The 13,003-nt window shown below is 39.5% G+C and overlaps 1 protein-coding gene across 2 annotated transcripts in view; it reads left to right on the top strand.

The window, feature by feature from the left end:
• LOC113441533 (cGMP-dependent protein kinase 2-like) overlaps positions 1 to 13,003 on the top strand; it is a 67,511-nt gene that overhangs the window by 265 nt on the left and 54,243 nt on the right. The window lies entirely within an intron of this gene.

Genomic DNA, 13,003 nt, shown 5'->3' on the forward strand with positions numbered 1-13,003 from the left:
TCATCTTTGGAACTCAACGCCCCATTGCCGCTGAGCTGGGTCGCTGAACTCCCGGCAGAGCAAGTAAGGCCAGCCTGAATCGTACCTGCCTACAACACAGAGAAGAGAAGACAAAAGAGAATAGAATAAAGAATAGAATATATAATAAAGTAGAATAGAATAGAATAGAGGAGAGGAGAGGAGAGGAGAGGAGAGGAGAGAATAGAATAGAATAGAATAGAATAGAATAGAATAGAATATACAGGTAAAACTTGAAAAATTAGAATATCGTGCAAAAGTTCATTATTTCAGTAATGCAACTTAAAAGGTGAAACTAATATATGAGATAGACTCATTACATGCAAAACGAGATAGTTCAAGCCATGATTTGTCATAGTTGTGATGATTATGGCTTACAGCTCATGAAAACCCTAAATCCACAATCTCAGAAAGTTAGAATATTACATGCAATCAATAAAACAAGGATTGTACATGGAACAATATCAGACCTCTGAAAAGCATAAGCATGTATATGTACTCAGTACTTGGTTTGGGCCCCTTTTGCAGCAATTACTGCCTCAATGCGGCATGGCATGGAAGCTATCAGCCTGTAGCACTGCTGAGGTGTTATGGAAGTCCAGAGTGCTTCAATAGCAGCCTTCAGCTCTTCTGCATTGCTCAGTCCCATGTCTCTTATCTTTCTCTTGGCAATGCCCCATAGGTTCTCTATGGGGTTCAGGTCAGGCGAGTTTGCTGGCCAATCAAGCACAGTAATCCCACGGTCATGGAACCAGGTTTTGGTGCTTTTGGCAGTGTGGGCAAGTGCCAAGTCCTGCTGGAAAATGAAGTCAGCATCCCCATAAAGCTCATCTGTGGAAGGAAGCATGAAGTGCTCCAAAATCTGCTGATAGACGGCTGTGTTGACCCTGGACTTAATGAAGCACAGTGGACCAACACCAGCAGATGACATGGCTCCCCAAATCAACACAGACTGTAGAAACTTCACACTGGACTTCAAGCCTCTTGCAGTGTGTGCCTCTCCATTCTTCCTCCAGACTCTGGGTCCTTGGTTTCCAAATGAGATGCAATAGTTGTTCTCAACAGAAAAGAGGACTTTGGACCACTGAGCAACAGACCAGTTCTGTGTTTCTTTAGCCCAGGTAAGACGCTTCTGATATTGTTTATTGTTCAGGAGCGGCTTGACAAGAGGAAATATGACATTTGAAGCCCATGTCCAGGATCCATCTGTGTGTGGTGGCTCTTGATGCACTGACTCCAGCTTCAGTCCACTCCTTGTGAAGGTCCCCAACACTTTTGAATGGCCTTTTCCTGACAATCCTCTCCAGGCTGCGGTCATCCCCGCTGCTTGTGCACCTTTTTCTTCCACACTTTCCCTTCTACATAACTTTCTATCAATGTGCTTTGATACAGCACTTTGGGAACATCCAACTTCTTTTGCAATTATCTTTTGAGGCTTTCCCTCCTTTTGGAGGGTGTCAATGATGGTTTTCTGCATAACTGTCAGGTCAGCAGTCTTTCCCATGATTGTGAGTCCTACTGAACCAGACTGAGAGACCATTTAAAGACTCAGGAACCCTTTGTAGGTGTTATGGCTTAATTAGTTGATGAGAGTGGGACACTTTGAGCCGAGAATATTGAACCTTTTCACAATATTCTAATTTTCTGAGATTGTGGATTTGGGGTTTTCATGAGCTGTAAGCCATAATCATCTCAATTATGACACATCACGGCTTGAACTATCTTGCTTTGCATGTAATGGGTCTATCTCATATATTAGGTTCATCTTTTAAGTTGCATTACTGAAATAAATGAACTTTTGCACGATATTCTAATTTTTTGAGTTTCACCTGTATAAAAGAGTAGAATAGAAAATAGAAAATAGAGAATAGAATAGAATAGAGAATAGAATAGAATAGAGAATAGAATAGAATAGGAGAATAGAATATATAATAGAGTAGAATAGAATAGAAAATAGAAAATAATAGAGACTAGAATAGAGACTAGAATAGAGAATAGAATAGAGAATAGAATAGAATAGAAAATAGAAAATATTAGAGAAGAGAAGAGAATAAAGAATAGAAAAGAAGAGAATAGAGAAGAGAATAGAGAAGAGAATAAAGACTAGAATAGAATAGAATAGAATAGAATAGAAAATAGAAAATAATAGAGAACAGAATAGAATAGAATAGAGAAGAGAAGAGAAAAGAGAATAGGGAATAGAATAGAATAGGGCAGAACAGAACAGAACAGAACAGAACAGCAAGGGACCTTGGAGGTCTTCTAGTCCAGCCCCTTGCTCAAGCAGGAGACCCTATACCATTTCAAATAAGTGACTGTCTAGTCTCTTCTTAAATCTTCCAGTGATGGAGCACTCACTATTTCTAGAACTGCTTTCTAGAATGATATCTAGAACTGCTATTCAGAAAAAAAAACTTGGCCAGTCCTGTCGCAATTGAAAAGGTTACTTTCACATGACACACTACCTAATTATCGAATATTAACATGCTTTTGAGGTAGTACACTAGATTAATCATAAAGAAGCTAGGTTTACCCAATAGGCTAAGTTGCAGAAAACCAAACCAGGGGTGGCATGAGGTGAGAATGCACCCACTGACTGACTGCAATTGGGAATTGTATAAACGGATGTTCTATGCATGGCTTGCCGGTTGGTTACTTTGTGAAAGGTTTGACTCAGATCACCACAGGCTATGATAAAGCAAGAGTTGGAAAGAAGGAATACATATCCAGTCAACCTGCATCAGGATCCAGGATCTACTCCCATTTCAGTGGTTTTAAAACAACAACCTTTAGTCTTCTACCTTATTTCGGAGGTTTTTGTGTCTGAAAAGAGCCTGATCTAAATTTACAGAAATTGCAGAAAAGTGGGGTGGCACATCTGCACATCTGATATTCCAGCAAGAAGCCTTCTATTTGGTGTTTGCTGATTGTTTCCCCACAAGCAAATCCAAATGTAAATGCTTTCCAGGGACCAATATCCATGAGACTTGGAGCATAATGGACATCATGTTCTGCTCCTTCTACTATGCTGGTCTCAGCCATGGTTCAGCTTTCTCTCCTCTCCTGTTGATCTCATCCCAGAAAAAGAACTGAAAGTTAATGTAACCATCACGATTTTTATTAAATACTTGCAGGTGTAAACATGCAGTGCTCCCTGGGACACACACCAGGTATGTATGCAATGTTCTGGCATGGTATGGCATGTCTGTGCAGGGGGTGAGCTTGTAAAGCTTTTATAGCCAACACACTGAACACTCTTTAATCAAAAAGCGCAAAACAGACTGTCTACTAAAATCTGTGGGAAACTAACTTATCAGCCTGTGAAATGCCTTCCCCGTGAACTTCTCTCTGCACCTGTCATTTATCTCCTCATGTACATCCCAAGCCACAGCATGCATCTATTTTTTATTCTAAAAGCTGATGCAGTGGTTAAATATGGCATAGCTTGGTCCAGGTACGCTGATGCAGGTTGAAAGTGTAGACTTGAACAAATGAATATAACAAATAGACTACTTCAGTTCCTTTTCGCTGCAGCAGACAAAAACATTTGTTCCCATATAAGCAATGACAGCTGAAAATGTGCTTTTTGGAAGCCTCTCGGGCTGTTTTCTTCCCACATGCTTGTTTTAGAATGACAGGAGAGGCATCCTGCTCAAGGTGATTTAGGATTATTTGCTTTGAAGATTAATAGCTGCACATGTGCCTCTCTCTGTTACATGCTCTGGAAAGAAGAAAGAAGCAACCCTGGAGCCTCATGAAAATTGGAAAAGGGGCAGCATTTCTGCAGAAGATCTTGCGGGTTTCCTTGTGAGTTATCTGCTCACAAAGTAAATGGGGTCAAAGTACTGCTATCAATGTTTTGTTTGATTAGTTACACCAGTAAACATATTGTTTATTATAGTAGTTTAAAAAAATCTACTACTCTATTGGCAGTTGTTCTCTAAGGTTGGAGATATAAGCCATTCCTCCTCTGTGATTTATAGTGTTTTCACATACACTGAAATGATATAAGCCCTGTCTTCATTTTCTTTTCTTTTCTTTTTGGCACAATGATGGTTGGGTGACTCCATGAGATGCTATAAATTATGAGATGCTATAAATTGCTAGTGGGAAAATGAATAGAAAGATCCTTTCTCTGACAAAAATTCAGCTGGCTGAGAAAAGGTCTCCTTCCGTTCCGCAGGTAAAATATGTGCCCCACCTCTCAGTTTTATCCCTACTTCCATTGTCTATTTCCATATGTTGTGCTCTCGATAATAAGGCAGCTGTATAGGAGAACTCTCTGGGAGGTTGTAATATTCAATGTTATTTCCAAACAACTATTTTTATTTGCAGTCAACTGAAATAATGCCGAACCTTTACCTGGAATTTCAGTCTTAGCAAGTAGAGAAGCCTGAATTTGGTCCCAAGTTAATTGTTAGACAATGTACATTAACAAGTAAAAGAGTCTAGGTGGGCCACAGAGCATTACCTCTGGCACAATTTTCAGTTTCTTTTTTTTTTTTAAACAAGTTTTATTGATTTTACAAACAAACGAACAAAACAAAACACCATTAAACATTAAAAACATAAAACCTCTTTCCATTGTAGATCCTTACAAGGCAGGTAACATATTGCTTTATATCACATACTTATAATTTATCCCATTTCCATATAAACACGTAAATTCCCTTTACCAAATTCCACATTGTTTCTCTTTAATCATTATTCAATCATATTTCCTTTCTGATTTATCTGCTATCCAGTCATCAACTTTATATTTTCCTCTGGCTTGTTTATAATTATTCTCATCTAGTCTTCCTCCGAGATTTTATTATTTAATTCTTAATTAAACACACACACATAAAACATAGACATAAAAACATAAAAACTTTCTTCTAGAAAGTAACTTGGCCCCAGATTACCTCTTTTTGTATGGACTCAATTGAATTCACGCTCTTCTTATATACCATTACCCATCTTATTTACCATTCTATATCTATTATATAACTCCTCTCCACTTTTGCCTCATCTTTATTCTGTTTTATATATTTAATCTTGCTTTTTTAAAAAAATATTTTTATATCTTTTGTCCATTTCTCCATTTACATCTGTCTCATTTCCAATTTAAGAAAGAATAGTTTCCCCTGGAATCACTAATCGGAGTATGATGCCTTTCTATCATTCCCCTAAGTTAAAATTTAAAATAACACCTAAATCCCAATCAGATTCTGCTTAGTACATTCTACTATTTCAAAAACCAATACTACAATAATAAATCCATAACAATCAACACATTAATCCATTAAACTCTATATTCAAACTAATATTTTAAACATTCCCTTTAGTATTTTATTAAAACTTATTATCATTCATTATTAAACCTTTTAAAGTTATACCTTGATGTTTTAGTCTTTTATTAGATCTTTAAAAGTTCTGGTTATCTACTTATAATACAAATACCACTATTACAATACTCATGTGTACTTTGCAGAATCCCCCTTTTTTAAAAAAAAAAATCCCATATATTACCCATTATCCCTGAAAAAAATTTCCTTTTCTCCATCTTGTCTTATACTTTTGTAACTTTTTCCCCCTTTTCCCTTTCCTTCTTAGCCTGCCTAAACTTTTTACCCCCTCCTCTCCAAACCTCTGCCTTCTTAATTTCCCCTTTCTGTTGCATTCCTCTTTCCTTTTGCTTTCTAGCATTCTGTTGTTTTTGCATCTTCTTTTTGTCTTTCATAATCATTTTTTTATTTCTTAAGTCCTTCCTTTTCGCTCCTCTCTTTCTCCTTTCTTTCTTAGTCACACCGTTTAGTTCATTAAAAATGGCTTCTTCTTCCTCGGCTTCTTGCAGCTGTTGTTTAATTTGCTGACACATGACAAGCGCCATATCTAGGAAACAAAGGGCTTCTCCCATAACATCTTTGCCTTCTTTCTTTATTTTTAAATATTGTTTTTTTAGTTCATCAAGAGATAGAGCCATTTTAAACTGTTTCTTCTTCTCTTTCTGTATCCTCTTCTTAAACCAATCAATTATTTCCAAACTTAAAACAGTTCCCAAAAGTCCCAAAGTCCCACAGTCATCAAACAGTCCAGGCAGAGTACAAGCTTCTTCTTTTTACAATTTCTCTTCTAGGGGTGAAGTCAAATTAGGGAAAGAAAAAATGTCCAATCCGGTTGTCGGCTTCGGTGACAGCAGGGATTCGCCTTCTCTGCGATCCCTGCTGTGCTAGCCGCCTTGGTGCCTCCGATCCTGACGGATTTGGAGGCTAAGGCTGCCCTGTTGGGGCAGCTGAAGATAGGGGGGATCCGGGCGGGGGTGAGGGGCATCGCAACCCCCCCCCCCAGCCGGCAATAACCCCCTTCTCTCAAGACGGTGCAGCGGTGGTCTTTTATGGCCACCATAATGAAGCCGGCAATTGGATAAAGAATGCGCAGGAGGGAGAAGGAGTTTTTTTTTTTAAAGAAAGTTTTTTCTTGGTCGAACTGGGACCTTAAGGATATATTTAACACCTGGGAAAGTAATGACTTGGAAGCTATAATGTTCCCGATTGATGTTTTCAGCTGCGAAGAAAAGTGACGAAAAGGGGAAGTCACTCTCCCTCCCTTATGGAATTAACAAACTGACAAGGGAAACCAGCCTTTTGATAGAAGGTAAAACCTAAACTCCTTTGTTATAAGTGGGAAGGGAGAGGCTTGGGAAAACAAATTTTTACTCTAAGACTTTGCTGGAGGAGATGCCTTGAAGATAAAGAGAATAGAAATTAATTATATGACAATTTTCAGTTTCTTTAGAGGCAGGTACTTTAAAAGTGCATTACAAATGTTCAAGCAAGGGACACAGTCTGAGAGGAGTGGCACAGATTTCTTTTTAGTACAATGTTAGTGTAGTTAACAGTTAACAGTCAAGAAATAAATAACAATAGCACTTATACCGCTTCATATAGCAGACAGTGCATAGTAATAGCACTTAGGCTTATATACTACTTCACAGTGCTTTACAGCCTTCTCTAAATTGTTTACAGAGTCAGCCTATTGCCCCCAACAATCTGGGTCCTCATTTTACTGACCTTGGAAGGATAGAAGGCTGAGTCAACCTTGAGCCATGGTGGCACAGTGGTTAGAATGCAGTACTGTAGGCTACTTTTGCTGATTGCCTGCAATTTGGCAGTTCGAATCTCACCAGACTCAAGGTTGACTCAGCCTTCCATCCTTCCGAGATCAGTAAAATGAGGACCCAGATTGTTGGGGGCGATAGGCTGACTCTGTAAACCATTTAGAGAGGGTTGTAAAGCACTATGGAGCAGTATATGTCTAAGTGCTAGTGCTAGCCAGTTAGCTGGCAGTGAGCAGAGTTAGCCTGCAATGCTGCATTCTGTCCACTGTGCAGTGCATCTAAATCAAATGCTTTATAGTTATTTTTGCATTCTGAATCATAGTTGTTAGGACTACAAAGTATTTCAGTTTTAAAATAAAAAATATTTATTGAAGCATGCAAGGTTGTAAGAATACCTGTCCATCTTTTTCCCAGGAGCACAAGGACCAAGCTACATTGCTTTGTTTTCATGAGAGCCGGTGTGGTTGAGAGGCTAAGGTTACCAAGGTTCCCTAGAAACCAGACTCCTGCCTTAGCCATGAAACTGGCTGGGTGTTCTGACCTAGGCCTCACAAAATCACAAAGCAGACTCCTTGGCCCGACAAAAACCCTTTTTATTAGGTTAATGTGAATTCCTACCATTCACATCCAGCAAACTCCCGGCAAACAGTCTTTCAAGGGTGAATTATACCTTATCAGGAATTATACCTTATCAGACCTTATCAGGCTTGGAGAGCTGCCAGGCTGATAGCTTCCAAGCATAACGCTATACAAGAAAATACTTGGCAAGGAGTCTCTGGGAGTCATTAACAAATCTTCACACTAATTAAATGAACTAATTGTCTCCTGCAAAACCCCACTCCCCTCTCACTCCTCTTTATTCCCTCTCTCAGCCAGTCCTTGAGTATTGAAGATTTGTCCTGAAATGAATATAAACTCTAGCTCCTTTGTAGTGCAATGGTGGTTTATTCATTAGCTCAGCAAACAACAAATACTGTTCTGTATTCTGTACAGTGGTAGATTTTGTCTTCTGTACAGATGCAGATAGATAAACTCAACAAAACATACATACAAAGTCTTTATTATTGGTTCATCAGGTATCCTCATAACTCACATTTGTGACAAAGTTCTTCTTTAATGACCAATCCTTTGCATATCTGTCTTGTAGATGGTTATCTCCTATCCCTTTTCTCCCATCTCATAGCGGTAGAAGTAGAACAGCTACCATGAGTCTGTGAGTTCAGCTAAGAGTGAGGAAACCTCCTCCAACCCATCGGGGGTCAATTTAGTGACCAATCAGGATTACGGATGTGGTCACGTGACATGAACTACATTTCCCAGGATACCTTAACTACATTTACCATGATGCATTCCCTTAAGGGGACAGCTCACAACTGCTAATGAACTATCCAATTCCTATACACTGGCTGGACAGCACAAATACTCTTCTCTGACAAGAAAGGCTAAAAGCCAGGCAAGGTTAGAGTTGGGTTTGAGTTTTCTCCCTTTCCTTTTATTACCATTATCATGACATACACACCATCGCACCCGGCCTATATGCAGTTCTAATTCTGGCCACGCCTAACCCATTATCCCTAAATACTATTAACCCTATAACATGTCTACATCCCTACTCTATTCTGACCCTCACTAACTGATCCCCACCTGGTGCCACCTTCACCATGTTTTAACCTAAGGCTTAATTACCACTGATATGTGCCCCACCCCCCTTTAACAATATGCACTGTTAGGAATATAAGTCACCTAACAGGTATTTGGGTTAGAAATATGTAAACCAGGATAAACATTTTAAAACTATCTTTAAGGAAATGAAAAAAATCTAATTAGGTGTGGTTTCTCAAACGGCCATAAGATGGAGCCAGAAACCTGGTTTGTTTAGTCTTAGTCTCCGAAGAGAGTGTGAGTCAGTCTCTGTTTCCTTCTGTTGGAGAGTATTGCTATTCCATTTTTCCTAATTGACTGCTATTCCTGGATTTTATGTAAGTCTGATACTGAACTGTTTTTGACACTGGACTTTGTCCCTGGATTGAAAAACTAACTGATTTACCTGTGAATGACTTTGGACTGCTTATTTTGGACTTTGCTTAACATTTCTGGAAGTAAAAACCTACATTTACTGTACAGTGTATCATTGTGCTGTGTATGTGTATTATTCAAACACTACTCTCAAATATGTCTCCCTGTATGCGCTCATTCTCAATACATGAGAAGAGCCAGCAGCCCCATAGTTGCTTCAGAATCCATCCTCCATCCCCGCAGTTGTTGCAGAATCCATCCTCAGCTCTGCTGAGTCATTCCAAAGCCATCAGCCACTACACAAGCAGAAATACAGATCCAGCAGCAGCAGAGATAAGGTGACATGGCTGACTTGCTGCAAGGCGTATTCGGAGCTGACACTCGGAGCCCGACAGGCAGACCCCTCTATCCCTCTAGATCCGCCTTTAAAGCAATAAAAAGGGATTAATTATCGCCATAGTGGTTCATGTCCCCTCCCATGGGTTTCCCAGGGTACCATTGATGGAACTTCCGTTGAATATATTGTTATGTATATGTAAATAACGTAGTTGGGTTGACAATATATAAACTACAAATATATATGTTTTGTAGCTTTAAGGAAAAATACTGCAATGTATCATGCTATGTTCTGGTTGGTTAATTATGCTACAAGTTGCCATAAGAGGGAGCTATAGATCATGGTTTAATTTCTCTTTCTCTTTTTCACTGATGGTCTCTCTTTATACTGATACTGTCTGACTACGGACTAATACTGACTAACCCTGTTTATTTTGATATTCTGTTGGTATCGAAAATTATCTGTTGTATTATGGTTTGATATTTGTCTGCTGTAAAAGACATGAAACTGGTAAGAAGACTTTATAACTGGATATTTCTGGACTGTTAAAAATGTGTATGACATGGACTGTTTATTGGACTGTGCTATTTCTTCAAGTAAACATTAATACAACTTGTTCAACTCTGTGTGGCTGTATATTTCTTCATAACTGTTCTCATAAAACCATTTCCGTGTGCATATCCTTTTTATACAAGGGTTACTCGGCACATATCCTAACAGATATTAACATCAATGTGGCCAACCCATGATGCCTCATCTAAAGGATATCCCTTCCATTTTACTAAATATTGTAGACCACCTTTATATATCCGTGAATCAAGAATAGTCTCTATCTCATAATGATCTGCCTTCACTGGACCAGGTAACGATCATTGGGATTATGTCTTCCGGGTTTAATGAGACTAATATGGAATACTGGGTGGACTTTTTTGAACCGTGGCAGTAAGTTCAACTGTACCATAACAGGATTAATCACCCGGCTTATGGTAAAAGGTCCTATATATTTGGGGCCCAACTTTTTACATGGGACACTCAACTTCAGATATTTGGTGGACAAATATACTAAATTTCCTATTTGAAATGGTAGGTAGTCACTCCGTTTCTTATTGGCATGTGTCTTATAAGCTTTAAATGCCTTATGGATAGCTTCATGTACATTTTTCCAAGTTTCTGTGATCTTCGTAGACCAGGTGGTAGCAGTGGTAGGGTTGTCTGTCGTCTCAGGTAATTCAGGTACAGCTACGAAATCCATTCCATATACAGCCTTAAAATGGGTATGTCCTGTGCTTCTATGTACAGCATTATTGTATGCTACTGCAGCGTACAATAACACTGTCCATCTGTGCCTTTACTCCTAAGTTGACCCTTGTTCCTTAACTGTTCCCTTCTCCTGGCAGTTCTGTGCATGTGCATATTGGGAACAGGCTCCAGCTGTTCTTCTGTCCCACTGATTTCTGACTCCAAAGGCAGCTGATAGCTGTCAGACAGCCCTGGCCACATCTCCTCCTCAGATGCAGAGCACCCATCAGAGTCTTCACCAGACTCCAGGACTTGTTCCTCCCCACTTCTTCTGATTCTGGCACCAGCTCTTCTGGCTGCTGGTAGGCCACAATACTGGGTGTCTTCAGACCAGTCACATATTCTCATCCCATGATGTCAGCCTCAGTCAACAAACCAAAAAGTCAAATTCCTATCATAAGCAAAGGATCAGCATTAGGTACATCCAAAAAAGTGGACCCTGCACTTGTAGAAAAATGCTACAAAGAAAAAAATATTTATGGCTAGCCTTATCAGGATGTCCCTGAACAAGAAGAAAGTCAAGAAAGATCTCCACAAATTTGGTCAAAATCCTAAGATGGTGAAATTGGTCCAACTGATAGGATGAGCAACTATTGCAAACAGTTCTATTGATGTAATAAAAAATATCTTATGGGGATCAATTAAGAACAGCTTTTGAAATTAGTTCTTTGCAGGATATCCATCTCTGACATAGATTTTAAAGTCATTATAGCATAATAATGTCATTGATTGTTGATGTGTCACAATAGTGAAAGTAAAGAAAAAAATTATATTGTCATAAAAATGACAGGATAAAACCATAACTGGCATAAATCAGTGGTTGAGGAAATGGCCTTCCTTTGCTAGAAAGAAACCTATCACCATGTATATTGGGTGTGTATTGAGAGGATATTTTGGGAGACCAATTTGGATCCCATTGCACAATATTCCCTTAGTCTTTATGAAAAGATAACATGGTCAAGGCATCCTGGTCTCTATCCTAGTCTCCAGTTGGATACTGTTCCATACAAGTTGGTGCTGCTACAGAGGTCCAACAAGATGACATTAATGGAAAGGATCTGGAACATGGGGTTTAATAGGGTTTGGCATGAAGCTTTGACACAAATGGGGCTCTTAAGGTTGGGTAACATTGATCTGGGACGGCCCATGACATCCTGGCAACCATGACAACTACAGATCTGTCCCAAATTGTCAAGGACCTGATGCATACTGGAGGTTACACATTAGTTTTGGGTTTGTTTGGTTTTTTTTTTTTTGCCTCGGGGCAGTTGTGATGAAATCTAAAGGATTTCACTATCAGTCCTTTGTCATAGCCAGATTACTTTTTGATTTAGTACTGCTATCCTCTGCTGGAGGATAGAACCCTATCCATTCCAGATCCTAATGGATCCAGAAGAGTTCTATAGCACTGGGATTTGATTGCTTGCACTTATTCATGATGATAAGGAAAGTGGGAGCTAAGATGTGGTTGGTCCTGCCACCCTGACCTTCCTAGATCTCAGCAGCTTTTGATCTCATCAGTGCTAGTATCCTTGTGGACCCATTGTAGGAATTGGGAAGGGAGACATGATGTTGAGGTGGTTCTCCTACCTCCTCCATGGTCAATTTTAGTTTTAATCATATTGGTAGAAGGGTAGAAGTTGGGCCCAGAGCCCCTGATGTGCAGCATGTCTCAAGGCTCACCTTTCTCCCCTCCTGTGTAATACCAAAATGAGTTGTTGGGGAGGTCTTCTATTCATCGGTATCATCAGAATGCTGATGTTATCTTGTTGCACATTTTGTCCCCGAGCAACTAAGCCATGTGGTCAAGTTCTTGTCCCAATGCCTGGAGGTTGATGGGGAAGAACTCTTAATTTGTGATGAAATGTGTACCTGGAGAAGCTATGGAGAGGAGCTTTCCCAGGGAGAAGGCAGTATATTCCAGAGAGTAGCCCAAATTAAAAGACTGTCCAATCCTGAGTTGGATGGGGTAAAGGGAAAGAGGTTCAGGGTAGCCACGCCCTGGTATCTGCCAGGATATATCTATTAGGGTAGGGCTTTTGCAAGATTCTGTCCATTAGGTGGAAGTAAGTAAAGAATTTGATTGGATTTCATAATGCCATTTTTGAGTTTGGGCTTGACACAATCCTAACAAGACTGAGCAGTTGTGCATCTTGGTCTGTCAGGTTCTATGGACTTTTCACTCTTGGCTTTGAATGGATTGGGGGTCTTCCTGAATTCTCAGATCCTGGTTA

The sequence above is a fragment of the Pseudonaja textilis genome, chromosome 1 (assembly GCF_049901715.1).
Source record: "Pseudonaja textilis isolate UNSWEBS1 chromosome 1, rPseTex1.2, whole genome shotgun sequence".
Taxonomy (NCBI): Eukaryota; Metazoa; Chordata; class Lepidosauria; order Squamata; family Elapidae; genus Pseudonaja; species Pseudonaja textilis.